The 27,199-nt window shown below is 49.9% G+C and overlaps 1 protein-coding gene across 6 annotated transcripts in view; it reads right to left on the bottom strand.

Moving 5' to 3' along the window:
- PPP4R1 (protein phosphatase 4 regulatory subunit 1) overlaps positions 1 to 27,199 on the bottom strand; it is a 258,120-nt gene that overhangs the window by 121,875 nt on the left and 109,046 nt on the right. The gene's annotated exons all lie outside the window — the stretch shown is intronic.

Here is a 27,199-nt window from a genome sequence, read left to right as displayed (position 1 = left end):
TAGGAATTGAGTTATACCTGGACTTTTGTAAACTTTGCAAAGTTCTTGACATATCCTGAGTCCACTCTGGCAGCTCAGACGGTATTAATCTAGAATCAGACCTAGACGCCTCATTATCTTTTTGCGCAGCAGCCAACTCTAACTTTAAATTGGTTATCATACCTGCAATCATCGCCCATGGAGGGTCAGGGTAGAGGTCTGTATTTGGACCTGTATTTCCAAGACACACTGTGCAAGCGGAAGTTCCATCATGCAACACCCTAGCACAGACATCGCAGACAAGCTCTTTTGATTTTGCATTAGCTTTACTCAGCAAGCACACAGACAGACAGGTATACAGTGAAACACAAAAATCCACGACTTAGTATAAGCTTGAAGTGCACGGCACCCTAGAACACACAAAGTTCTATGTGCTTAACTGAATTCCCACTAACACCCCTGCAATCCAGTGGCCGTGTGTTGTAGGACAGATATCAGATTCCTGCAGAAAGAAGCAGGAAGCAATTATAAAATGGCGTTCACCATGTGATAAATCCACATATAAAGCACGCTGCTAATAAATCCCTGGCCACCACCCCTCATATGAGGGGAATCACTGGCTAGGGACTTTAAAATAACCCCCCCACCACCTCTATGTCTGTGAGCCATGGTGATGCGCTGCAGGACGTCCTGGCTCTGTCTCACCCTCCCCGCAGTGAGACTTTCAGCAGCGGAGCTATGAGAGGGCAGCTGCCCGTGGCAGCAGTGAGAGCTGTCCACGGGCGACAATCAGGGAAGCACTGGCCGCTGCTGTCTTCTGACTACACTGGGTGCTGTGCACTGTGATCTTTGGTGGTCATTCAGAGTTGATCGCTCGTTATTTTTTTTTCGCAATGTAGCGATTAGTCGCTAATGCGCATGCGCAATGTCCGCAGTGCGACTGCGCCAAGTAAATTTGCTATTAAGTCAGGTATTTTACTCACGGCATTACAAGGTTTTTTCTTTGTTCTGGTGATCGTAGTGTGATTGACAGGAAGTGGGTGTTTCTGGGCGGAAACTGGCCGTTTTATGGGTGTGTGCGAAAAAACGCTGCCGTTTCTGGGGAAAACGCGGGAGTGTCTGAAGAAACGGGGGAGTGTCTGGGTGAACGCTGGGTGTGTTTGTGACGTCAAACCAGAAACGAAACTGACTGAACTGATCGTAGTGGCAGAGTAAGTCTCGAGCTACTCAGAAACTGCTAAGAACGGTCTATTCGCAAATCTGCTAAGCTTTCGTTCGCAAATCTACTATGCTAAGATTCACTCCCAGTAGGCGGCGGCTTAGTGTGTGCAAAGCTGCTAAAAGCAGCTTGCGAGCTAACAACTCGGAATGAGGGCCCTTGAGCGGTGTTTTCCCCCTTTACAGGTGGCCAGCGGCAGCAGTGCGACATGTACACTTCAGCTACAGTGGAGTGGTGCCAGGAGCTACAGACTCCGTAAGGAGCGGTGCCGGGCGCCCAGCATGTATGCGGTCATCTGCAGAGGAGTGGTGGTGGGCGGCCACCGGCAGCAGTGAAATCTGACCGCGGCCGGACACAGGGGTGACGGGTGGCCAGCGGCGGCAGTGTCACTAACCGTGGCTGGGCCAGGGGAGTGCAGGGCAGCCTTTTTAACAAACCATCAACTCCCCCACACACGGCTGGGTGGCAGCAATCATTGACCGCCCCTGTATCCATTACCTCAAGTGGAATATGGAGGCTCTGACAGGGCTTCTTTAGCAAGCGTCGTCCAGCTCCTGCAGCCTTAGGCTGAAATCAGCTACAGCTGGTTAGGTCTATGGCTGGGCTCCTCTCTGAGCTCCGACAAGCCTATGCTGCACTCAGCAGCATACCCAAACCCGGGACCCACGCTTATTAAGCTGGGAAGGAATTGGGAAGTGGAAAAAAGAAAATAAAAATCCTTTGTAAAAAAAGTTTGGTCTGGAGATCCCTCCAAACGTGTGCCTTCCCGGCGAGGCATAAAAAACCACTGAGGCATCTTTGGAGTATGGAGGGGGTGGAAGATTACTAATTTAAATATTTAAATGTGCCTATCCCTGCTAACGCCCCGTCCATATCCCAGGAGTACTCCAGTGACCCCTAGTGGATGAAAAAGAAAGTTGGAATATCATTGGGCCAAGTGTATCGCGCTAAAAGGGAAATGCTGGATGCGGTTAGCGCGGAGGAGGCGAACTAAGGCGAGTCTCTGTAGGCGGAGGGAGTGCAGCAACGAGCCGCTCTGAGAGCTGCCGTTTTGCGCACATCAACCCCCCCCCCCCCCCCAAGACAGGCACCGAACCTGGGCTGACCGGCCTCCGGCGTGTGACCGATTACAGTCACGGTGCCGGCGGCAGGAGCTAGGGGACGGAGGACCAGTCCGGAGTCCCCCTTTCGATTTCACCTCCACAAACTGTCATAACTACATACCAAGCACAGCTTCCATCCCATAAGTGCACTAATACACATACAGATCAGCGGGACGCCACAATCTGGTTTATTAAGGACTTTCTTTTTTTTCTTTTTCTCTTTTGGACAAGTTTATTGGAATCTATATTAGCAATTGCACCCCTGGATAATTCATTCAGTGCTTAAGAAAATCACCAACATCATAGCACGACCACCGAGGTATTTTTGGACAATCTACTTATCAGAGACTGAGAACTTTTTAAATAACAACAACCATTACACATTTAATAAATATATTTATGCAACGTATACATTATTGCATTATTTGATAAACACATTCATATGTGACCAGCAATCGGAGTTGAGCGCAGTGTAATTCCATTTTTTTACATTGATTCATAACAAGAAGGACCGACTTGTTACACACTAGCAGCACTCCCTGTAACATAGTGCACCTCGGTGCGCAGTCCGCCCACCTAAAGATCTGGCGATAGTCTAAATAAACTCAGTGGATCCCAGATCAGGAGAATGGTCTTCCCAACCTGAGTGGTTTAGCCAGTCCTCATCAACCACCTCCCTATCCCCTGCAGAGGCGTTGTCCGAATCCACTTCCCCTGGGAAATTTATAGTCTGATGTTTACGAGCACCAGTACCAGACAAACTCAGGGCCACTTCTAAAGATGAACAGACCTTGGAAAGCCTATCGATAAAGATAACACAGAATCTGTCGGATTACTCACTATTTCAGAGGAAGGAGACAGAAACGGTGGAGCCTGCAGCAAAGCAAAAACGCTTACCACAGTCTGACTAAGGAAAGCCCGTACTTCATTTAAGTCTGAAATGGACTGAACCATTACCTTCACCCACAGTGGTAACACCTCTGATGGAGTGTACACGAACAAGCATTGACCAAGAGCCTCAGCCTCACAAACTGTGTTACTACATTTAAGACGTTTAGCAGAACATTTAATACATGTGTAATGTACCGAAAGAACATGCTTAACTTTGGGAGGTTTATTTCCCTTTGCAGATATGCAGTCACCAATACTGATAGCACTTAGAGATAATGATACAAGACCTGCATCTGTAACCTATATCACCCTTTTTCTTTTTTCAAAAACTTTAAAAGAAAAACAGAAAAATATCTAATAAAAAAAAAAAAAGCAACTACCTCTAAGCAATGAACAAGCATAAAAAAAGTACAATGCTTTTAAGTTAACAATACGACACTCCTCCCCGTCCTCTGGACACAGCAGCAACATGAAGCAGACATCAGCTGGCTCTGTCTTGGTAAGCAGCCTGAAGTCACATGATTTGGAAGCACCATCCACCAGCTTCTGGGAGTGTGGGAAAATAATATTTTGGTTACCTACCAGTAAGTCCTTTTCTCGTACTCCGTAGAAGATGCTGGGGTCCACATTAGTACCATGGGGTATAGACGGGTCCACCAGGAGCCATTGGCACTTTAAGAGTTTGAGAATGTGGGCTGGCTCCTTCCTCTATGCCCCTCCTACCAGACTCAGTCTAGAAACTGTGCCCGAGGAGACAGACATTTAACACAGAAGGATTTAACACAGACAGTGGCGACATTCATACCAGCTCACACATACAAGACACATCAAGCTAACGTAGCTTGAAAACTCAGCAACCACTGAAAACATTACTTACCAAGTAACAATGCAGTACTTAACTAAAAACAAAGTTGTACTGAACCAGATAACAATTGCAGGAAAACGAAGCGCTGGGCGGGCGCCCAGCATCCTCTACGGACTACGAGAAAAGGATTTACCAGTGAGTAACCAAAATCCTATTTTCTCTTACGTCCTAGAAGATGCTGGGGTCCACATTAGTACCATGGGGATGTACCAAAGCTCCCAGAACGGGAGGGAGAGCGTGGATCTCCTGCAGAACTGATTGACTGAACTTCAGATCATCAGAGGCCAAAGTATCGAACCTGTAGAACGTTGTAAATGTGTTCGACCCAGACCAAGTTGCAGCTCGGCAAAGATGTAACGCCGAGACACCCCGGGCAGCCGCTCAGGAAGACCCCACCTTACGAGTAGAGTGGGCCTTGCCAGACGTAGGACACGGCAAGCCTGCCGTAGAATATGCATGCTGGATGGTGAACCTGATCCAGCAAGAGACAGTCTGCTTAGAAGCAGGACACCCAATTTTCTTGGGATCATACAGGACAAACAGAGTCCGATTTTCTGTGACGAGCAGTACTCTTCACATATATTTTCAGAGCCCTTACAACAGGGGTGGGGAACCTCCGGCCCGCGGGCCGTATAAGGCCCGCAAAGCCGTTTGGACCGGCCCACCCGCTCCTCTCAGTGAGACACGCCACCGCACAGTCCGGCGGCAGCGTCTCAGCTGTCACCACACGGAGGAGAGCGCGGCTATTGTCGGGCGGCGGCGTGTAGGACTTGAAACCAGATGCCGGTTCGTGAGCCAATCAGAGCTCGCGGACCGGCAGCCAATCAGGAGCTGCGGCTGCCGGTCCGCGAGCTCTGATTGGCTCTTGAACCGGCGGCTGGTTTCAAGTCTTACACGCCGCCGCCCAACATAGCCGCGCTCTCCTCCGTGTCCCCGCCGAAAGGAGCGGTAAGCGGGACGGGGGGGCATCTGTATACCTGGCACTGTGGGGGGGCATCTGTATACCTGGCACTGTGGGGGGGCATCTGTATACCTGGCACTGTGAGGGGCATTTGTATACCTGGCACTGTGAGGGGCATTTGTATACCTGGCACTGTGAGGGGCATGCACTGTGAGGGGCATCTGTATACCTGGCACTGTGAGGGGCATCTGTATACCTGGCACTGTGAGGGGCATCTGTATACCTGGCACTGTGAGGGGCATCTGTATACCTGGCACTGGGGGGGCATCTGTATACCTGGCACTGTGAGGGGCATCTGTATACCTGGCACTGTGAAGGGCATCTGTATACCTGGCACTGTGAAGGGCATCTGTATACCTGGCACTGTGAAGGGCATCTGTATACCTGGCACTGTGAGGGGCATCTGTATACCTGGCACTGTGAGGGGCATCTGTATACCTGGCACTGTGGGGGGGGCATCTGTATACCTGGCACTGTGGGGGGGCATCTGTATACCTGGCACTGTGGGGGGGCATCTGTATACCTGGCACTGTGGGGGGGCATCTGTATACCTGGCACTGTGGGGGGGCATCTGTATACCTGGCACTGTGGGGGGGCATCTGTATACCTGGCACTGTGGGGGGGCATCTGTATACCTGGCACTGTGGGGGGCATTTGTATACCTGGCACTGTGGGGGGCATTTGTATACCTGGCACTGTGAGGGGCATTTGTATACCTGGCACTGTGAGGGGCATTTGTATACCTGGCACTGTGAGGGGCATTTGTATACCTGGCACTGTGAGGGGCATTTGTATACCTGGCACTGTGAGGGGCATTTGTATACCTGGCACTGTGAGGGGCATTTGTATACCTGGCACTGTGAGGGGCATTTGTATACCTGGCACTGTGAGGGGCATTTGTACACATGGCACTGTGAGGGGCAGCTGTACACCTGGCACTGTGAGGGGCATCTGTACACCTGGCACTGTGAGGGGCATCTGTACACCTGGCACTGTGAGGGGCATCTGTACACCTGGCACTGTGAGGGGCATCTGTATACCTGGCACTGTGAGGGGCATCTGTATACCTGGCACTGTGAGGGGCATCTGTATACCTGGCACTGTGAGGGGCATCTGTATACCTGGCACTGTGAGGGGCATCTGTATACCTGGCACTGTGAGGGGCATCTGTATACCTGGCACTGTGGGGACATCTGTATACCTGGCACTGTGGGGACATCTGTATACCTGGCACAGTGAGGGGCATTTGTATACCTGGCACTGTGGGGGCATCTGTATACCTGGCACTGTGTGGACATCTGTATACCTGGCACTGTGGGGGCATTTGTATACCTGGCACTGTGGGGGCATCTGTATACCTGGCACTGTGAGGGGCATTTGTATACCTGGCACTGTGAGGGGCATTTGTATACCTGGCACTGTGGGGGCATTTGTATACCTGGCACTGTGGGGGCAATTGTGGATCTGGCACTGCATTATTGGGGGCATATGTGTATCACGTCCCATTTTAACTGGCCACACCCATTTTTTTGGCGCGCGCGCACGGGGGCAGACTTGTATGGCCCCCGAAGGATTTTATAGATATCCAAATGGCCCTCGGTAGAAAAAAGGTTCCCCACCCCTGTCTTACAACATCCAAGGACTTTGATGAAATTGAGGAGTCAGTAGCCACTGGCACCACAATAGGTTGGTTGATATGAAATGCCGACACAACCTTCAGAAGAAACTGCTGACGTGTCCGGAGCTCAGCTCTATCTTCATGGAAGATCAAGTATCGGTTTTTACAGGACAAAGTCCCCAACTCCAACACACGTCTAGCAGAAGCTAAAGCCAACAAAGTGACAGCCTTCCACGCAAGAAATTTGACCTCAACCTCCTGTAGTGGCTCGAACCAGTCTGAATGGAGGAACTGAAACAGCACGTTAAGGCCCCAAGGTGCCGTAGGCGGTACAAAGGGAGGTTTGATGTGCAGAACTCCCTTCAAAAAGTTCTGAACCTCAGGTAGGGCAGCCAATTGTTATTGGAAGAAAATGGATAGGGCCGAAATCTGGACCTTCACAGATCCCAACTTCAGGCCCATATCCACACCAGCTTGTAGGAAAGGGGAAACCGTCCCAGTTGAAACTCCACCGCAGGAAATTTCTTGGACTCACACCAAGATAAATATTTTTTCCAAATTCGATGGTAATGTTTAGACGTTACTCATTTCCTAGCCTGTATCCGGGTTAGAAACACCTAGTTCGGAATGCCCTTCCGAGCTAGTATCAGGCGTTCAACCTCCATGCCGTCAAACATAGCCGTGGTAAGACTTGATAGGCGACCCGCCCCTGCTGCAGCAGGTCCTCCCAAAGAGGAAGAGGCCTCGGCTCTTCTTGCAGATCAAGAAGATCCGTGTACCAAGCCCTTCTTGGCCAGTCTGGAGCAATGATGATCGCTTGAACCTTTGTTCTTCTTATGAGCTTTAGAACTCTTGGGATGAGTGGAAGTGGAGGAAACACGTACCACGATTGGAACACCCACGAAGTCCCTAGGGCGGCCACTGCTTGCGGGTCCCTCGACCTGGAACAATACCATCGAAGCTTCTTCTGGACACGACAGGCCATCATGTCGATCTGGGGTACGCCCCAAAGATCTGTTAAATCCAATGAACACCTCCGGATGTAGACCCCATTCCCCTGGATGGAGATCGTGTCTGCTGAGGAAATCCGCTTCCGAGCTGTCTACTCCCGGAATGAAGATAGCTGACAGCGCCAACGCATACTTTTCTGCCCAGAGGATGATTCTTGTTACCTCTGCCATTGCAGCTCTGCTCTTCGTTTCGCCCTGTCGGTTTATGTAAGTCACTGTTGTCACATTGTCCGACTGCACTTGAATGGCCCGATTTCTCAGAAGACGGGCCGCTTGGAGACCGTTGTAGACGGCTCTTAGTTCCAGAATATTTATCGGCAGGCTGGCTTCCAGGCCACCTTCCTTGGAAGGTTTCCCCTTGAGTGACTGCGCCCCAGCCCCGAAGACTTGCATCCGTGGTAAGTAGGATCCAGTCCTGAATCCCAAACCTGCGGCCCTCCAGAAGGTGAAGTAACTGCAGCCACCAGAGGAGTGAAATCCTGGCCTTTGGCGACAGACGTATTCTCTGGCGCATGTGTAGATGGGATCCCGACCACTTGTCCATGAGATCCAGTTGGAAGGAACGAGCGTGAAACCTCCCGTACTGCAGAGCCTCGTAAGAAACCACCATCTTCCCCAGAAGGTGAATGCACTGATGAACTGACACCCGGGACTGGCTTCAGGACATCCCGGTCCATCATTTGAATCAACAACACCTTTTCCTCTTGGAGAAACACCCTCTGCACCTCCATGTCAAGGATAATTCCCAGAAAGGACAACCGCCTGGTTGGTTCCAAATGTGACTTTGGAAGATTCAGGATCCAACCATGTTTCCTGAGAAGCTGGGTCGTGAGTGCTATGGACCGTAGAAGCTTCTCCTTAGACGATGCCTTTATCAGCAGATCGTCCAGATACGGAATTATGTTCACCCCCTGTCTGCGGAGGAGAATCATCATTTCCGCCATCACCTTGGTGAATACCCTCGGTGCTGTGGAGAGACCGAATGGGAGGGCCTGGAACTGAAAGTGACAGTCCAACAGTGCAAATCAAAGATAAGCTCGATTCGGCAGCCAAATCGGAATGTGGAGGTACGCATCCTTGATATCCAGGGATACTAGGAATTCCCCCTCCTCCAGACCTGATATCACTGCCCATGGGGACTCAATTTTGAACTTGAACTCCCTAAGAAAGGGGTTTAGTGATTTTAAGTTCAGAATGGGCCTGACCGAACCATCCAGTTTCGGTACCACGAAAATGTTCGAATAGTAACCTTTGTTTTGCATGTGAGGTGGTACTGGCACAATGACCTGTGCCTCCATCAACTTCTGGGCGGCTTCTTGCAGGACCGTCCTGTCTGCTAGCAGAGCTGGCAAGCCTGCTCTGAAAAATCTGTGAGGAGGGAGATTTTGAAATTCCAGCCTGTATCCCGGGACACAATATCTTGCACCCAGGGGTCCAGGCAGAAGGACGTCCAGACATTACTGAAATGAGTCTCGCTCCCATCGGCCCCACCTCCGGGGCGTGCAGTCCACCGTCATGCGGAGGACTTTGGTGTACCTAAAGCAGGTTTCTGTACCTGGGAACCTGTAGCCACAGGTTTCTTGGACTTGGGTGGACCTCCCCGAAAGAAAGTGTTGGACTGCTTGGCCTTTCTGGGCTTGGTAGACCGAAAGGGCTGTGATGTAACTGTAGAAAAGGTTTTCTTCGGAGCAGGTGTAGCCGAGGGAAGAAAGGGTGACTTACCAGCCATAGCAGTGGAGATCCACGCATCTAACACTTCCCCAAATAGAGCATGACCTCTGTAGGGTAGGATATCCACACTTCTCCTGGATTCCGCGTCGGCAGACCACTTGCGCAACCGGTCCTCGACGAGCTGGTACTGACATGGAAGAAATTCCCGCAGCCATGGAACCCAGGTCTTTCATTGATTCTACCAGAGATCCTGCCGCATCCTGAATGTTACGTAAAAACAATTCAACATCACATTTCTCCATAGTATCCAAGTCCTCAAGTAACGTGCCTGATCACTTTACTATAGCTTTTGCAATCCAAGCACTGGCAATAGTGGGACGTAGTATTGCCCCAGAAGCCGTGTACATGGATTTGAGCGTATTATCAATTTTACGATCAGCCGACTCTTTCAAGGCAGTAGACCCTGGAACAGGTAAGACCTCCTTTTTTGAGAGTCTGGATACTGACGTGTAAACAATAGGCGGGTTTTCCCATTTTTTTCTATCCTCTTACCGGGAAAGGAAACGCTACCAGAACCCTTTTAGGTTTCTGGAAATTTTTATCCGGGTTTTCCCAAAGCCTTTTCAAAAAATAAGATTTTACTTACCGGTAAATCTATTTCTCGTAGTCCGTAGTGGATGCTGGGGACTCCGTAAGGACCATGGGGAATAGACGGGCTCCGCAGGAGACCGGGCACTTTAAGAAAGAATTTGGATACTGGTGTGCTCTGGCTCCTCCCTCTATGTCCCTCCTCCAGACCTCAGTTAGAGAAACTGTGCCCGGAAGAGCTGACAGTACAAGGAAAGGATTTTGGAATCCAGGGCAAGACTCATACCAGTCACACCAATCACACCGTATAACTTGTGATAAACTTACCCAGTTAACAGTATGAACAACAACGGAGCATCAGATCAACCCTGATGCAACCAAACATAACCCTTATTTAAGCAATAACTATATACAAGTATTGTAGAAGAAGTCCGCACTAGGGACGGGCGCCCAGTATCCACTACGGACTACGAGAAATAGATTTACCGGTAAGTAAAATCTTATTTTCTCTAACGTCCTAGTGGATGCTGGGGACTCCGTAAGGACCATGGGGATTATACCAAAGCTCCCAAACGGGCGGGAGAGTGCGGATGACTCTGCAGCACCGAATGAGCAAACACAAGGTCCTCCTCAGCCAGGGTATCAAACTTGTAGAACTTTGCAAAAGTGTTTGAACCTGACCAAGTAGCCGCTCGGCAAAGCTGTAATGCCGAGACCCCTCGGGCAGCCGCCCAAGAAGAGCCCACCTTCCTTGTGGAGTGGGCTTTTACTGATTTTGGAAACGGCAATCCAGCCGTAGAATGAGCCTGCTGAATCGTGTTACAGATCCAGCGAGCAATAGTTTGCTTTGAAGCAGGAGCACCCAGCTTGTTGGGTGCATACAGGATAAACAACGACTCAGTCTTCCTGACTCTAGCCGCTCTGGCTACATAAACCTTCAAAGCCCTGACCACATCTAGTAACTCGGAATCCTCCAAGTCACGAGTAGCCACAGGCACCACAATAGGTTGGTTCATATGAAAAGATGACACTACTTTTGGCAGAAATTGTGGACGGGTCCGCAATCCTGCCCTGTCCATATGGAAAACCAGATAGGGGCTTTTATGTGACAAAGCCGCTAGTTCTGACACACGCCTAGCTGAAGCCAAGGCTAATAGCATGACCACCTTCCAGGTGAGAAATTTTAATTCCACGGTTTTGAGAGGCTCAAACCAGTGTGATTTCAGGAAACTCAACACCACGTTAAGATCCCAAGGTGCCACTGGAGGCACAAAAGGAGGCTGTATATGCAGCACTCCCTTTACAAACGTCTGAACTTCAGGAAGAGAAGCCAGTTCTTTTTGAAAGAAAATGGATAGGGCCGAAATCTGGACCTTAATGGAACCTAATTTTAGGCCCAAAGACACTCCCGACTGTAGGAAGTGAAGGAAACGGCCCAGCTGGAATTCCTCCGTAGGGGCATTCCTGGGCTCACACCAAGCAATATATTTTCGCCATATACGGTGATAATGTTTAGCCGTCACGTCCTTCCTAGCCTTTATCAGCGTAGGAATAACCTCATCCGGAATGCCTTTTTCTGCTAGGATCCGGCGTTCAACCGCCATGCCGTCAAACGCAGCCGCGGTAAGTCTTGGAACAGACAGGGTCCCTGTTGCAACAGGTCCTGTCTTAGAGGCAGAGGCCATGGGTCCTCTGTGAGCATTTCTTGCAACTCTGGGTACCAAGTCCTTCTTGGCCAATCCGGAACAATGAGTATTGTTCTCACTCCTCTTTTTCTTATGATTCTCAGCACCTTGGGTATGAGAGGAAGAGGAGGAAAATAAGATTTTACTCACCGGTAAATCTATTTCTCGTAGTCCGTAGTGGATGCTGGGAACTCCGTAAGGACCATGGGGAATAGCGGGCTCCGAAGGAGGCTGGGCACTCTAGAAAGATTTATGACTACCTGGTGTGCACTGGCTCCTCCCACTATGACCCTCCTCCAAGCCTCAGTTAGGACACTGTGCCCGGACGAGCTGACATAATAAGGAAGGATTTTGAATCCCGGGTAAGACTCATACCAGCCACACCAATCACACCGTATAACTCGTGATACTATACCCAGTTAACAGTATGAATATAACTGAGCCTCTCAACAGATGGCTCAACAATAACCCTTTAGTTAGGCAATAACTATATACAAGTATTGCAGACAATCCGCACTTGGGATGGGCGCCCAGCATCCACTACGGACTACGAGAAATAGATTTACCGGTGAGTAAAATCTTATTTTCTCTGACGTCCTAGTGGATGCTGGGAACTCCGTAAGGACCATGGGGATTATACCAAAGCTCCCAAACGGGCGGGAGAGTGCGGGTGACTCTGCAGCACCGAATGAGAGAACTCCAGGTCCTCCTCAGCCAGGGTATCAATTTTGTAGAATTTTGCAAACGTGTTTGCCCCTGACCAAGTAACAGCTCGGCAAAGTTGTAAAGCCGAGACCCCTCGGGCAGCCGCCCAAGATGAGCCCACCTTCCCTGTGAAATGGGCTTTCACTGATTTAAGATGCGGCAGTCCAGCCGCAGAATGCGCCTGCTGAATCGTGTCACAGATCCAGCGAGCGATAGTCTGCTTAGAAGCAGGAGCACCCAGCCTGTTGGGTGCATACAGGATAAATAGCGAGTCAATTTTTCTGACTCTAGCCGTCCTGGAAACATAATTTTTCAAGGCCCTGACTACGTCCAGTAACTTGGAATCCTCCAAGTCCCTATTAGCCGCAGGCACCACAATAGGTTGGTTCAAGTGAAAAGCTGATACCACCTTAGGGAGAAACTGGGGACGAGTCCTCAATTCTGCCCTATCCATATGGATAATCAGATAAGGACTTTTATATGACAAAGCCGCCAATTCTGATACACGCCTGGCCGAAACCAAGGCCAATAACATGACCACTTTCAACGTGAGATATTTTAGATCCACGGTTTTTAGTGGTTCAAACCAATGTGATTTTAAGAAACTCAACACCACGTTGAGATCCCAAGGTGCCACTGGAGGCACAACCGGGGGCTGAATATGCAGCACTCCTTTTACAATGTCTGAACTTCAGGTACTGAAGCTAATGCTTTCTGGAAGAAAATCGACAGAGCCGAGATCTGTATCTTAATGGAGCCTAATTTTAGGCCCATAGACACTCCTGCTTGTAGGAAATGCAGAAATCGACCTAGTTGAAATTCCTCTGTTGGGGCCTTTTTTGGCCTCACACCAAGCAACATATTTCCGCCATATGCGGTGATAATGTTTTGCAGTTACATCTTTCCTGGCTTGAATCAGCGTAGGAATGACTTCCTCCGGAATGCCCTTTTCCTTTAGGATCCGGCGTTCAACCGCCATGCCATCAAAACGTAGCTGCGGTAAGTCTTGGAACAGACAGGGCACCTGCTGCAGCAGGTCCTGTCTGAGCGGCAGAGGCCATGGGTCCTCTGATACATTTTCTTGAAGTTCTGGGTACCTGGCTCTTCTTAGCCAATCCGGAACCACGAGTATCGTTCTTACTCCTCGCCTTCTTATTATTCTCAGTACCTTTGGTATGAGAGGCAGAGGGGGGAACACATAAAACAACTGGTACACCCACGGTGTTACCAGAGCGTCCACAGCTATCGCCTGAAGGTCCCTTGACCTGGCGCAATATCTTTTATAGCTTTTTGTTGAGGCGGGACGCCTTCATGTCCACCTGTGGCCTTTCCCAATGGTGTACAATTCTTTTGGAAGACTTCTGGATGAAGTCCCCACACTCTCGGGTGGAAGTCGTGTCTGCTGAGAAGATCTGCTTCCCAGTTGTCCACTCCAGGAATGAACACTGCTGACAGTGCTAACACATGATTTTCCGCCCATCGGAGAATCCTTGTGGCTTCTGCCATCGCCATCCTGCTTCCTGTGCCGCCCTGTTGGTTTACATGGGCGACTGCCGTGATGTTGCCTGATTGGATCAGGACCGGCTGGTTTTGAAGCAGAGGCCTTGCCTGACTCAGGGCATTGTAAATGGCCCTCTGTTCCAGAATATTTATGTAGGGAAGTCACCTGACTTGACCAAAGTCCCTGGAAGTTTCTTCCCTGTGTGACTGCCCCCCCCAGCCTCAAAGGCTGGCATCCATGGTCACTAGGACCTAGTCCTGTATGTCGAACCTGCGGCCCTCTTGAAGATGGGCACTCTGCAGCCACTACAGTAGAGATACCCTGGTCCTTGGAGACAGGGTTATCAGCCTAATGCATCTGAAGATGCGATCCGGACCACTTGTCCAACAGGTCCCTCTGAAAAGTTCTTGCATGGAACCTGCCGAATGGGATTGCTTCGTAGGAAGCTAACATTTTTCCCAGGACTCGCGTGCAATGATGCACCGATAACTGTTTTGGCTTCAGGAGGTCTCTGACTAGAGATGACAGCTCCTTGGCTTTCTCCACCGGGAGAAACACTTATTTCTGGTCTGTGTCCAGAACCATCCCCAGGAACAGTAGACGTGTCGTAGGAACCAGCTGTGACTCTGGACTGTTTAGAATCCAACCGTGCTGTTGTAGCACTTTCCAAAATAGTGCTACCCCGACTAGCAACTGCTCCTTGGACCTCGCCCTTATAAGGAGATTGTCCAAGTACGGGATAATTAAAACTCCCCTTTTTCGAAGGAGTATCATCATTCCGGCCATTACCTTGGTAACACCCTCGGTGCCATGTACAGTCCAAACGGCAGAGTCTGGACTTGGTAATGGTAATCCTGTACCACAAATCTGAGGTACTCCTGACGAGGATAGTAAATATGGACATGCAGGTAAGCATCCTTGATGCAAAATATCCCTCTGTGCATCCCTCATATATAAGACGACGTCTTTAATATGTTCTCATGTTAGCAAACTAGTATGTTTGACAGGGTCACCGACCACGCTGCAGCAGCACGCTCTGCAGGTTTCAGTCTAGTACCTGAGTGTGTAAATACAGACTTCAGGATAGCCTCCTGCATTTTATCAACAGGTACCTTCAAAGTGGCCGTTCCTAAAACGGCAGTGCCACCTATTTTGACAACCGTGTGAGCGCCTTATCCACCCTAGGGGATATCTCCCAGCGTAACTTATCCTCTGGCGGGAAAAGGTACGCCATCAGTAACTTTTAAGAAATTACCAGTTTCTTATCAGGGGGAACCCACGCTTTTCACACACTTCATTCATTCATCTGATGGGGGAACAAAACACTGCCTGCTTTTTCTCCCCAAACATAAAAACCCCATTTTTAGAGGTTAATGTCAGAAATGTGTAACACATTATTTTTATTGCCGGGATCAAGTCACGGATGTTCCTAGTGGATTGTGTATATGTCTCAACCTTGTCGACACTGGAGTCAGACTCCGTGTCGACATCTGTGTCTGCCATCTGAATGAGCGGGCGTTTTTGAGCCCCTGATGGCCTTTGAGACGCCTGGGCAGGCACGGGCTGAGAAGCCGGCTGTCCCACAGCTGTTACGTCATCCACCCTTTTATGTAAGGAGTTGACACTGTCGGTTAATACCTTTTACCTAACCATCCACTCTGGTGTCGGCCCCACAGGGGGCGACATCACATTTATCGGCATCTGCTCCGTCCCTATATAAGCCTCCTCCTCAAACATGTCGACACAGCTGTACCGACACACCGCACACACACAGGGAATGCTCTGACTGAGGACAGGACCCACAAAGCCCTTTGGGGAGACAGAGAGAGAGTATGCCAGCACACACCAGAGCGCTATATAATGAGGGGATTAACACTATAACTGAGTGAATTTTCCCCCATAGCTGCTTGTATATACAATATTGCGCCTAAATTTAGTGCCCCCCCTCTCTTTTTTACCCTTTGAGCCTGAAAACTACAGGGGAGAGCCTGGGGAGCTTTCTTCCAGTTGCACTGTGAAGAGAAAATGGCGCCAGTGTGTCTGAGGGAGATAGCTCCGCCCCTTTTCCGCGGCCTATTCTCCCGCTTTTTTCTGGAATCTGGCAGGGGTATTTACCACATATATAGCCTCTGGGGCTATATATTGTGGTATTTTTTGCCAGCCAAGGTGTTTTTATTGCTGCTCAGGGCGCCCCCCCCAAGCGCCCTGCACCCTCAGTGACCGGAGGGAGCTGCAGTGCTGTGCGCTACCTTGGTGAAGACTGATGTCTTCTGCCGCCGTTTTTCCGGACCTCTTCTTGCTTCTGGCTCTGTAAGGGGGACGGCGGCGCGGCTCCGGGACCGAACACCAAGGACTGGGCCTGCGGTCGATCCCTCTGGAGCTAATGGTGTCCAGTAGCCTAAGAAGCCCAATCCGGCTGCAAGCAGGCGAGTTCGCTTCTTCTCCCCTTAGTCCCTCGCTGCAGTGAGCCTGTTGCCAGCAGGTCTCACTGAAAATAAAAAATAAGAATTTACTTACCGATAATTCTATTTCTCGGAGTCCGTAGTGGATGCTGGGGTTCCTGAAAGGACCATGGGGAATAGCGGCTCCGCAGGAGACAGGGCACAAAAGTAAAGCTTTTACAGGTCAGGTGGTGTGTACTGGCTCCTCCCCCTATGACCCTCCTCCAGACTCCAGTTAGGTACTGTGCCCGGACGAGCGTACACAATAAGGGAGGATTTTGAATCCCGGGTAAGACTCATACCAGCCACACCAATCACACCGTACAACTTGTGATCTAAACCCAGTTAACAGTATGATAACAGAGGAGCCTCTGAAAGATGGCTTCCTAAACAATAACCCGAATTAGTTAACAATAACTATGTACAAGTATTGCAGATAATCCGCACTTGGGATGGGCGCCCAGCATCCACTACGGACTCCGAGAAATAGAATTATCGGTAAGTAAATTCTTATTTTCTCTATCGTCCTAAGTGGATGCTGGGGTTCCTGAAAGGACCATGGGGATTATACCAAAGCTCCCAAACGGGCGGGAGAGTGCGGATGACTCTGCAGCACCGAATGAGAGAACTCCAGGTCCTCCTTTGCCAGGGTATCAAATTTGTAAAAATTTACAAACGTGTTCTCCCCTGACCACGTAGCTGCTCGGCAGAGTTGTAATGCCGAGACCCCTCGGGCAGTCGCCCAAGATGAGCCCACCTTCCTTGCGGAATGGGCCTTAACAGATTTAGGCTGTGGCAGGCCTGCCACAGAATGTACAAGTTGAATTTTGTTACAAATCCAACGAGCAATCGACTGCTTAGAAGCAGGTGCACCCAACTTGTTGGGTGCATACAGTATAAACAGCGAGTCAGATTTTCTGACTCCAGCCGTCCTTTAAATGTATATTTTTAAGGCTCTGACAACGTCCAACAACTTGGAGTCCTTCAAGTCGTCTGTAGCCGCAGGCACTACAATAGGCTGGTTCAGGTGAAACGCTGATACCACCTTAGGGAGAAAATGCGGACGCGTCCGCAGCTCTGCCCTATGTCGAATGGAAAATTAAATAAGGGCTTTTATAAAACAAAGCCGCCAGTTCAGATACTCTCCCGGCCGAAGCCAGGGCCAGTAACATAGTCACTTTCCATGTGAGATATTTCAAATCCACATTCTTTAGTGGTTCAAACCAATTGGATTTGAGGAAATCTAAAACTACATTTAGATCCCACGGTGCCACCTTAGGCACCACAGGAGGCTGTATATGCAGTACTCCTTTGATAAAAATCTGGACCTCAGGGACTGAGGCCAATTCTTTTTGGAAGAATATTGATAGGGCCGAAATTTGAACCTTAATAGATCCCAATTTGAGACCCATAGACAATCCTGATTGCAGGAAATGTAGGAAAACGACCCAGTTGAAATTCCTCCATCGGAGCACTCCGCTGCTCGCACCACGCAACATATTTTCGCCAAATACGGCGATAATGCTTCGCGGTGACTTCCTTCCTTGCCTTTATCAAGGTAGGAATGACTTCTTCTGGAATGCCTTTTCCTTTTAGGATCTGGCATTCAAACGCCATGCCGTCAAACGCAGCCGCGGTAAGTCTTGAAAAAGACAAGGACCCTGCTGAAGCAGGTCCCTTCTCAGAAGTAGAGGCCACGGATCGTCCGTGACCATCTCTTGAAGTTCCGGGTACCAACTCCTTCTTGGCCAATCCGGAGCCACTAGTCTTACTCCTCTTTGCCGTATAATCCTCAATACCTTTGGTATGAGAGGCAGAGGAGGAAACACATATACCGACTGGTACACCCAAGGTGTTACCAGCGCGTCCACAGCTATTGCCTGCGGATCTCTTGACCTGGCGCAATACCTGTCCAGTGTTTTGTTGAGGCGAGACGCCATCATGTCCACCATTGGTTTTACCCAACGGTTTAATAGCATGTGGAAAACTTCTGGATGAAGTCCCCACTCTCCCGGGTGAAGGTCGTGTCTGCTGAGGAAGTCTGCTTCCCAGTTGTCCACGCCCGGGATGAATACTGCTGACAGTGCTATCACGTGATTCTCCGCCCAGCGAAGGATCCTGGCAGCTTCTGCCATTGCCCTCCTGCTTCTTGTGCCGCCCTGTCTGTTTACATGGGCGACTGCCGTGATGTTGTCCGACTGGATCAACACCGGTCTTCCTTGAAGCAGAGGTTCCGCCTGGCTTAGAGCATTGTAGATTGCTCTTAGTTCCAGAATGCTTATGTGAAGAGACTTTTTCAGGCTCGACCACACTCCCTGGAAATTTCTTCCCTGTGTGACTGCTCCCCAGCCTCTCAGGCTGGCATCCGTGGTCACCAGGATCCAATCCTGCATGCCGAATCTGCGGCCCTCCAATAGATGAGCCTCCTGCAACCACCACAGAAGGGATACCCTTGTCCTCGGCGACAGGGTTATCCGCAGGTGCATCTGAAGATGCGACCCTGACCATTTGTCCAACAGATCCCTTTGCATGGAATCTGCCGAAAGGGATTGCTTCGTAAGAAGCTACCATTTTTTCCCAGGACTCTTGTGCATTGATGTACAGACACCTTTCCTGGTTTTAGGAGGTTCCTGACCAGGTCAGATAACTCCTTGGCTTTTTCTTCGGGAAGAAAAACCTTTTTCTGAACTGTGTCCAGAATCATCCCCAGGAACAGCAGACGAGTTGTCGGCATTAATTGGGATTTTGGAATATTCAGAATCCATCCGTGCTGCTTTAGCACCTCTTGAGATAGTGCTAAACCCATCTCTAGCTGTTCTCTGGACCTTGCCCTTATTAGGAGATCGTCCAAGTATGGGATAATTAATACGCCTTTTCTTCGAAGAAGAAATATTATCTCGGCCATTACCTTTGTAAAGACCCGAGGTGCCGTGGACAAACCAAACGGCAGCGTCTGAAACTGATAGTGACAGTTTTGTACAACGAACCTGAGGTACCCCTGGTGTGAGGGGTAATTGGAACGTGGAGATACGCATCCTTGATGTCCAAGGATACCATAAAGTCCCCTTCTTCCAGGTTCGCTATCACTGCTCTGAGTGACTCCATCTTGAACTTGAACTTCTTTATGTACAGGTTCAAGGACTTCAGATTTAGAATAGGCCTTACCGAACCATCCGGCTTCGGTACCACAAAAAGAGTGGAATAATACCCCTTCCCTTGTTGTAGAAGAGGTACCTTGACTATCACCTGCTGAGAATACAGCTTGTGAATGGCTTCCAAAACCGTCTCCCTTTCTGAGGGGGACGTTGGTAAAGCAGACTTCAGGAAACGGCGAGGTGGCTCTGTCTCTAATTTCAACCTGTACCCCTGAGATATTATCTGCAGGATCCAGGGATTTACCTGCGAGTGAGCCCACTGCGCGCTGTAATTCTTGAGACGACCGCCTACCGCCCCCGAGTCCGCTTGCGAAGCCCCAGCGTCATGCTGAGGCTTTTGTAGAAGCCGGGGAGGGCTTCTGTTCCTGGGAAGGAGCTGCCTGTTGCTGTCTCTTCCCTCGTCCTCTGCCTCGTGGCAGATATGAATAGCCCTTTGCTCTCTTATTTTTAAAGGAACGAAAGGGCTGCGGTTGAAAGGTCGGTGCCTTTTTCTGTTGGGGAGTGACTTGAGGTAGAAAGGTGGATTTCCCGGCCGTAGCCGTGGCCACCAAATCCGATAGACCGACCTCAAATAACTCCTCTACGCATCGCCTGTCCACTGTCGTGTCCATAAAGCTCTTCTGGCCGAAATGGACATAGCACTTAGCCGTGATGCCAGTGTGCAGATATCTCTCTGTGCATCACGCATATAAAGAAATGCATCCTTTATTTGTTCTAACGACAGTAAAATATTGTCCCTGTCCAGGGTATCAATATTTTCGATCAGGGACTCTGACCAAACTACCCCAGCACTGCACATCCAGGCAGTCGCAATAGCTGGTCGTAGTATAACACCTGCATGTGTGTATATACCTTTTTGGATATTTTCCATCCTCCTATCTGATGGATCTTTAAGTGCGGCCGTCTCAGGAGAGGGTAACGCCACTTGTTTTGATAAGCGTGTTAGCGCTTTGTCCACCCTAGGGGGTGTTTCCCAGCGCTCCCTAACCTCTGGCGGGAAAGGGTATAAAGCCAATAACTTCTTTGAAATTAGCAGTTTTTTATCGGGGCACCCCACGCTTCATCACACACGTCATTTAATTCTTCTGATTCGGTAAAAACTACTGGTAGTTTTTTCACACCCCACATAATACCCTGTTTAGTGGTACCTGTAGTATCAGCTAAATGTAACATCTCCTTTATTGCCAAAATCATATAACGTGTGGCCCTACTGGAAAATACGGTTGATTCGTCACCTTCACCACCGGAATCAGTGCCTGTGTCTGGGTCTGTGTCGACCGACTGAGGCAAGGGGCGTTTTACAGCCCCTGACGGTGTTTGAGGCGCCTGGACAGGCACTAATTGAGTGTCCGGCCGCCTCATGTCGGCAAACGACTGCTTAAGCGAGTTGACGCTATCCCGTAATTCCACAAATAAAGGCATCCATTCTGGTGTCGACCCCCTAGGAGGTGACATCCTCATATTTGGCAATTGCTCCGCCTCCACACCAATAACGTCCTCATACATGTCGACACACACGTACCGACACACAGCAGACACACAGGGAATGCTCTATACGAAGACAGGACCCACTAGCCCTTTGGGGAGACAGAGGGAGAGTCTGCCAGCACACACCAAAAAGCGCTATATATGACAGGGATAGCCTTATGATTAAGTGCTCCCTTATAGCTGCTTTTATATTAATATATTGCCATTTATTTTGCCCCCCCTCTCTGTTATACCCTGTTTCTGTAGTGCAGTGCAGGGGAGAGACCTGGGAGCCTTCCTGACCAGCGGAGCTGTGACAGAAAATGGCGCCGTGTGCTGAGGAGATAGGCCCCGCCCCTTTTTCGGCGGGCTCGTCTCCCGCTATTTAGTACATTTAGGCAGGGGTAAATATCTCCATATAGCCTCTGGGGCTATATGTGAGGTATTTTTAGCCTTTTTAAAGGTTTTCATTTGCCTCCCAGGGCGCCCCCCCCCCAGCGCCCTGCACCCTCAGTGACTGCCGTGTGAAGTGTGCTGAGAGGAAAATGGCGCACAGCTGCAGTGCTGTGCGCTACCTTAAGAAGACTGCAGGAGTCTTCAGCCGCCGATTCTGGACCTCTTCTTGCTTCAGCATCTGTGAGGGGGCCGGCGGCGTGGCTCCGGTGACCATCCAGGCTGTACCTGTGATCGTCCCTCTGGAGCTTCATGTCCAGTAGCCAAGAAGCCAATCCATCCTGCACGCAGGTGAGTTCACTTCTTCTCCCCTCTGTCCCTCGTTGCAGTGATCCTGTTGCCAGCAGGAATCACTGTAAAATAAAAAACCTAAGCTAAACTCTCTAAGCAGCTCTTTATGAGAGCCACCTAGAATTGCACCCTTCTCGGCCGGGCACAAAAATCTAACTGGAGTCTGGAGGAGGGTCATAGGGGGAGGAGCCAGTACACACCACCTGACCTGTAAAAGCTTTACTTTTGTGCCCTGTCTCCTGCGGAGCCGCTATTCCCCATGGTCCTTTCAGGAACCCCAGCATCCACTTAGGACGATAGAGAAAACCTAAATCTATACTTTCTTTCTAAGGGCTCAGGAGAGCCCCTAGTGTGCATCCAACCTCGGCCGGGCACAAGATCTAACTGAGGCTTGGAGGAGGGTCATAGTGGGAGGAGCCAGTGCACACCAGGTAGTCATAAATCTTTCTAGAGTGCCCAGCCTCCTTCGGAGCCTGCTATTCCCCATGGTCCTTACGGAGTTCCCAGCATCCACTAGGACGTCAGAGAAATACATAAACCGACTGGAATACCCACGGTGTCACTAGTGCGTCTACAGCTATCGTCTGAGGGTCTCTTGACCTGGCGCAATACCTCTGTAGCTTTTTGTTGAGGCGGGATGCCATCATGTCCACCTGTGGCAGTTCCCACCGACTTGCAATCTGCGCGAAGACTTCTTGATGAAGTCCCCACTCTCCCGGGTGGAGGTTGTGCCTGTTGAGGAAGTCTGCTTCCCAGTTGTCCACTCCCGGAATGAACACTGCTGACAGTGCTCTTTCGTGATTCTCCGCCCAGCGAAGAATTCTGGTGGCTTCCGCCATCGTCACCCTGCTCCTTGTGCCGCCTTGGCGGTTTACATGAGCCACTGCGGTGATGTTGTCTGACTGAATCAGCACCGATTGGTCGCGAAGCAGGGTCTCCGCTTGACTTAGGGCGTTGTATATGGCCCTTAGTTCCAGGATATTGATGTGAAGGCAAGTCTCCTGACTTGACCACAGACCTTGGAAATTTCTTCCCTGTGTGACTGCCCCCCACCCTCGGAGGCTTGCATCCGTGGTCACCAGGACCCAGTCCTGAATGCCGAATCTGCGGCCCTCGAGAAGGTGAGCACTCTGCAGCCACCACAGAAGAGACACCCTGGCCCTGGGGGATAGGGTGATCAGCCGATGCATCTGTAGATGTGATCCGGACCACTTGTCCAACAGATCCCATTGAAAGGTCCTCGCATGGAACCTGCCGAAGGGAATGGCCTCGTACGATGCCACCATCTTTCCCAGGACTCGCCTGCAGTGATGCACCGACACCTGTTTTGGTTTTAATAGGTCTCTGACCAGTGTCATGAGTTCCTGCGCCTTCTCCGTCGGGAGAAAAACCTTCTTCTGGTCTGTGTCCAGAATCATGCACAGGAAGGGCAGACGCGTCGTAGGAATCAGCTGCGACTTTGGAATATTTAGAATTCAGCCGTGCTGCTGTAACACTTCCCGAGAGTGTGCTACGCTGATCAGCAACTGCTCTCTGGACCTCGCCTTTATGAGGAGATCGTCCAAGTATGGGAAAATTGTGACCCCCTGCTTTCGCAGGAGCACCATCATTTCCGCCATTACCTTGGTAAATATTCGTGGTGCCGTGAAGAAACTAAACGGCAACGTCTGGAATTGGTAATGACAATCCTGTACCACAAATCTGAGGTACGCCTGATGAGGTGGATAAATGGGGACATGAAGGTATGCATCCTTTATGTCCAGAGACACCATAAAATCCCCCCCTTCCAGGCTTGCGATGACCGCTCTGAGCGATTCCATCTTGAACTTGAACCTTTTCAGGTATATGTTCAGGGATTTTAAATTCAATATGGGTCTGACCGAACCGTCCGGTTTCGGTACCACAAACATGGTCGAGTAATAACCCTTTCCTTGTTGAAGGAGGGGAACCTTGACCACCACCTGCTGAAGATACAATTTGTGAATTGCAGCTAACACTATTTCCCTCTCTAAGGGGGAAGCTGGCAGGGCCGATTTGAGGTATCGGTGAGGGGGCATCTCTTCGAATTCCAGCTTGTATCCCTGAGACACAATCTCTATTGCCCAGGGATCCACCTGGGAGTGAACTCACTTGTGGCTGAAATTTTGGAGACGCGCCCCCACCGGGCCTAGCTCCGCCTGTGGAGCCCCAGCGTCATGCGGTGGATTTAGTGGAAGCCGGGGAGGACTTCTGTTCCTGGGAACTAGCTGTGTTGTGCAGCTTCTTTCCTCTACCCTTGCCTCTGGCAAGAAAGGACGCACCTCAGACTTTCTTGCCTCTTTGTGAACGAAAGGACTGCATTTGGTAATACGGTGCTTTCTTAGGTTGTGAGGGAACATATGGCAAAAAATTTGACTTTCCAGCAGTAGCTGTGGAGACCAGGTCCGAGAGACCCTCCCCAAACAATTCCTCACCCTTGTAAAGTAAAACCTCCATGTGCCTTTTTGAGTCGGCATCGCCTGTCCATTGCCGAGTCCACAGGACCCTTCTGGCAGAAATTGACATTGCATTTATTCTAGAGCCCAGTAGGCTAATGTCTCTTTGGACATCTCTCATATACAGGACAGCGTCTTTTATATGCCCCAGGGTCATTAATATAGTATCCTTGTCTAAGGTATCCAGATCCTCAGATAAGGTATCCGTCCATGCTGCTACAGCACTACACACCCAGGCCGACGCAATTGCCGGCCTTAGTAAGGTACCTTATAGCAAGAATTTACACAACTGCGCCTGCGTGCATATAGGATGTCAGAAATAAGTGGTTAAAGTGAAAAAAGATCACAGGATGATATTTTTTGAAAATAAAACTGACATTTATTCTTATAAATGATGTTTGGGCAAATTTGCCTCTTTACAAGTATATAGATTTAATACGTTTGAGGTGGGGGATGAAAAATGAAGAGGCAAATTTGCCCAAACATCATTTATAAGAATAGGCGCAGTTGTGTAAATTCTTGCTATACGTTATTTATTGGAGGTATTTGGGTTTAGCCTCACACACGTACTGCTGCCACCCCCGTATTATTCATATAAGTGGAGCGTTGGTCACACTCGCAAGAATTAGTAAGGTACCTGAATGTGTGTAAATGGACTTCAGGGTACCCTCTTGCTTTCTATCCGCAGCATCTTTTAGGGTGGCCGTATCCTGTGACGGCAGGGCTACCCTCTTGGATAAGCGTGTTAGAGCTTTGTCCACCCTAGGGGAGGATTCCCAGCGTAACCTGTCCGTTGGCGGGAAGGGATATGCCATAAGCATCCGTTTGGAAATCTGCAGTTTTTTATCTGGAGATTCCCAAGCCTTTTCACATAAGTCATTTAGCTCATGTGAAGGGGGAAAGGTCACCTCCTGCCTTTTTTCCCCATACATATGAACCCTCTTGTCAGGGACTGTGGTTTCCTCTGTGATGTGCAACACATCCTTCATTGCTATAATCATATAACGGATGGCTTTTGCCAATTTAGGCTGTAACTTTGCATCATCGTAATCGACACTGGAATCAGAATCCATGTCGGTATCTGTGTCAACAATTTGGGATAGTGGGCGCTTCCGAGACCCTGACGGCCTCTGCGACATAGGATCAGGCATGGGCTGTGACCCGGACTGTCCTAAGGTTTCAACTTTATCCAACCTTTTATGCAAGAAGTTAACATTATCATTTAAAACCTTCCACATATCCATCCACTCAGGTGTCGGCGCCGTCCCCACATTCATTTGCTCCCGCTCTGCTTCCACATAGCCTTCCTCGTCAAACATGTCGACACAAGCGTACCGACACACGACACACATACAGGGGATGCTCTTTTTTGAAGACAGTTCCCCCACAAGGCCCTTTGGAGAGACAGAGAGAGAGTATGCCAGCACACACCCCAGCGCTATATCACCCAGGAATCATACAGTAACTTAGTGTTAACCCAGTAGCCGCTGTAAAAATGATTTTTGCGCCTAATTATGTGCCCCCCCCCCCCCCCTCTTTTTTACCCTCTTCTACCGTGTTTCTGCAGCGGAGAGCCTGGGGAGCTTCCTCTCAGCGGAGCTGTGGAGAGAAAATGGTGCTGGTGAGTGCTGAGGAAGAAGCCCCGCCCCCTCAGTGGCGGGCTTCTGTCCCGCGTTTGTGTGCAAAATAATGGCGGGGGCTCATGCATATATACAGTGCCCAACTGTATGTATGCTGTTTTTTGCCAAGAGGTTCCTAATTGCTGCCCAGGGCGCCCCCCCCTGCACCCTACAGTGACCGGAGTGTGTGGGTTTAATGTGGGAGCAATGGTGCACAGCTGCAGTGCTGTGCGCTACCTCAGTTTGAAGACTGGAGTCTTCTGCCGCCGCTTTTGAAGTCTTCTTGCTTCTGTCACCGGCTTCTGTCTTCCGGCTCTGCGAGGGGGACGGCGGCGCGGCTCCAGGATCGGACGACAAAGGGTGAGATCCTGTATACGATCCCTCTGGAGCTAATGGTGTCCAGTAGCCTAAGAAGCAGGACCTATCTTCAGTGAGTAGGGCTGCTTCTCTCCCCTCAGTCCCACGTAGCAAAGAGTCTGTTGCCAGCAGATCTCTCTGAAAATAAAAAAACCTAACAAAATACTTTCTTATAGTAAGCTCAGGAGAGCTCACTAAGTAGCACCCAGCTCGTCCGGGCACAGATTTAAACTGAGGTCTGCAGGAGGGACATAGAGGGAGGAGCCAGAGCACACCAGTATCCAAATTCTTTCTTAAAGTGCCCTGTCTCCTGCGGAGCCCGTCTATTCCCCATGGTCCTTACGGAGTCCCCAGCATCCACTAGGACGTTAGAGAAATAGCATTTAATTCCTTTGACGCAGGGAAGGTTAGCAAGGCTTTCTTATTTTCAGTGACGTAAGCCTCCTCAACCTGCTCAGGTGTTGTATCAGCAATATTCAACACATCCGTAATAGCCTCTATCATCAACTGCACCCCTTTAGCAAGAGATGCTGCCCACCGCAATATATCACCTTCACCGTCTGCATTATCAGAATCAGGATCGGTATCATCCTGCGTGATCAGTGCAAGAGCACGTTTATGTGAATATACAGCGGGGAGCCCTGATGTACCAGAACTGGGCCAGGCTGCCATACACTTCTGTAAAGCCTGAGTTGCAGACTCATTTTGTGCAACCCTATTTGAAATCCGAGAAATCATAGATTTGAAAGAGGATAACCACTCAGGCTCCCTTGCTGGAATCTGTGCTAAACCAGTGCAATCCTGATTACATGGAATGGGATCATCCTGAGAGGACATATCCTCTGCAGCATATGACACAGAGTCCATGGACATTGCTTAATGGAGACCACAGATACTCCACACACACACACAGGGGAGGGCAGACAGAGTTTCACCCCCAAGAATGGCAAGAGAGAGACAGAGATTGGAGCCAACCCACACACAGCGCTTGCAATATAAAGGGAGACCCCCTATCAGCACTGACTGTGCACCTTAATAGGTTACACAGTTGTTTTGCAGCCTCTCCCCCCTTCTACAACCCCCTGGAACCGTGAGAGATAGCTGGAGTTGCTGTGGAGGGACTTGCTCTTCACTGACAGCGTTGTG

Source organism: Pseudophryne corroboree, chromosome 5 (assembly GCF_028390025.1).
Source record: "Pseudophryne corroboree isolate aPseCor3 chromosome 5, aPseCor3.hap2, whole genome shotgun sequence".
Taxonomy (NCBI): Eukaryota; Metazoa; Chordata; class Amphibia; order Anura; family Myobatrachidae; genus Pseudophryne; species Pseudophryne corroboree.
Note: the sequence above shows the minus strand (reverse complement) of the source record. Positions and strands in the feature narration are given on the sequence as shown.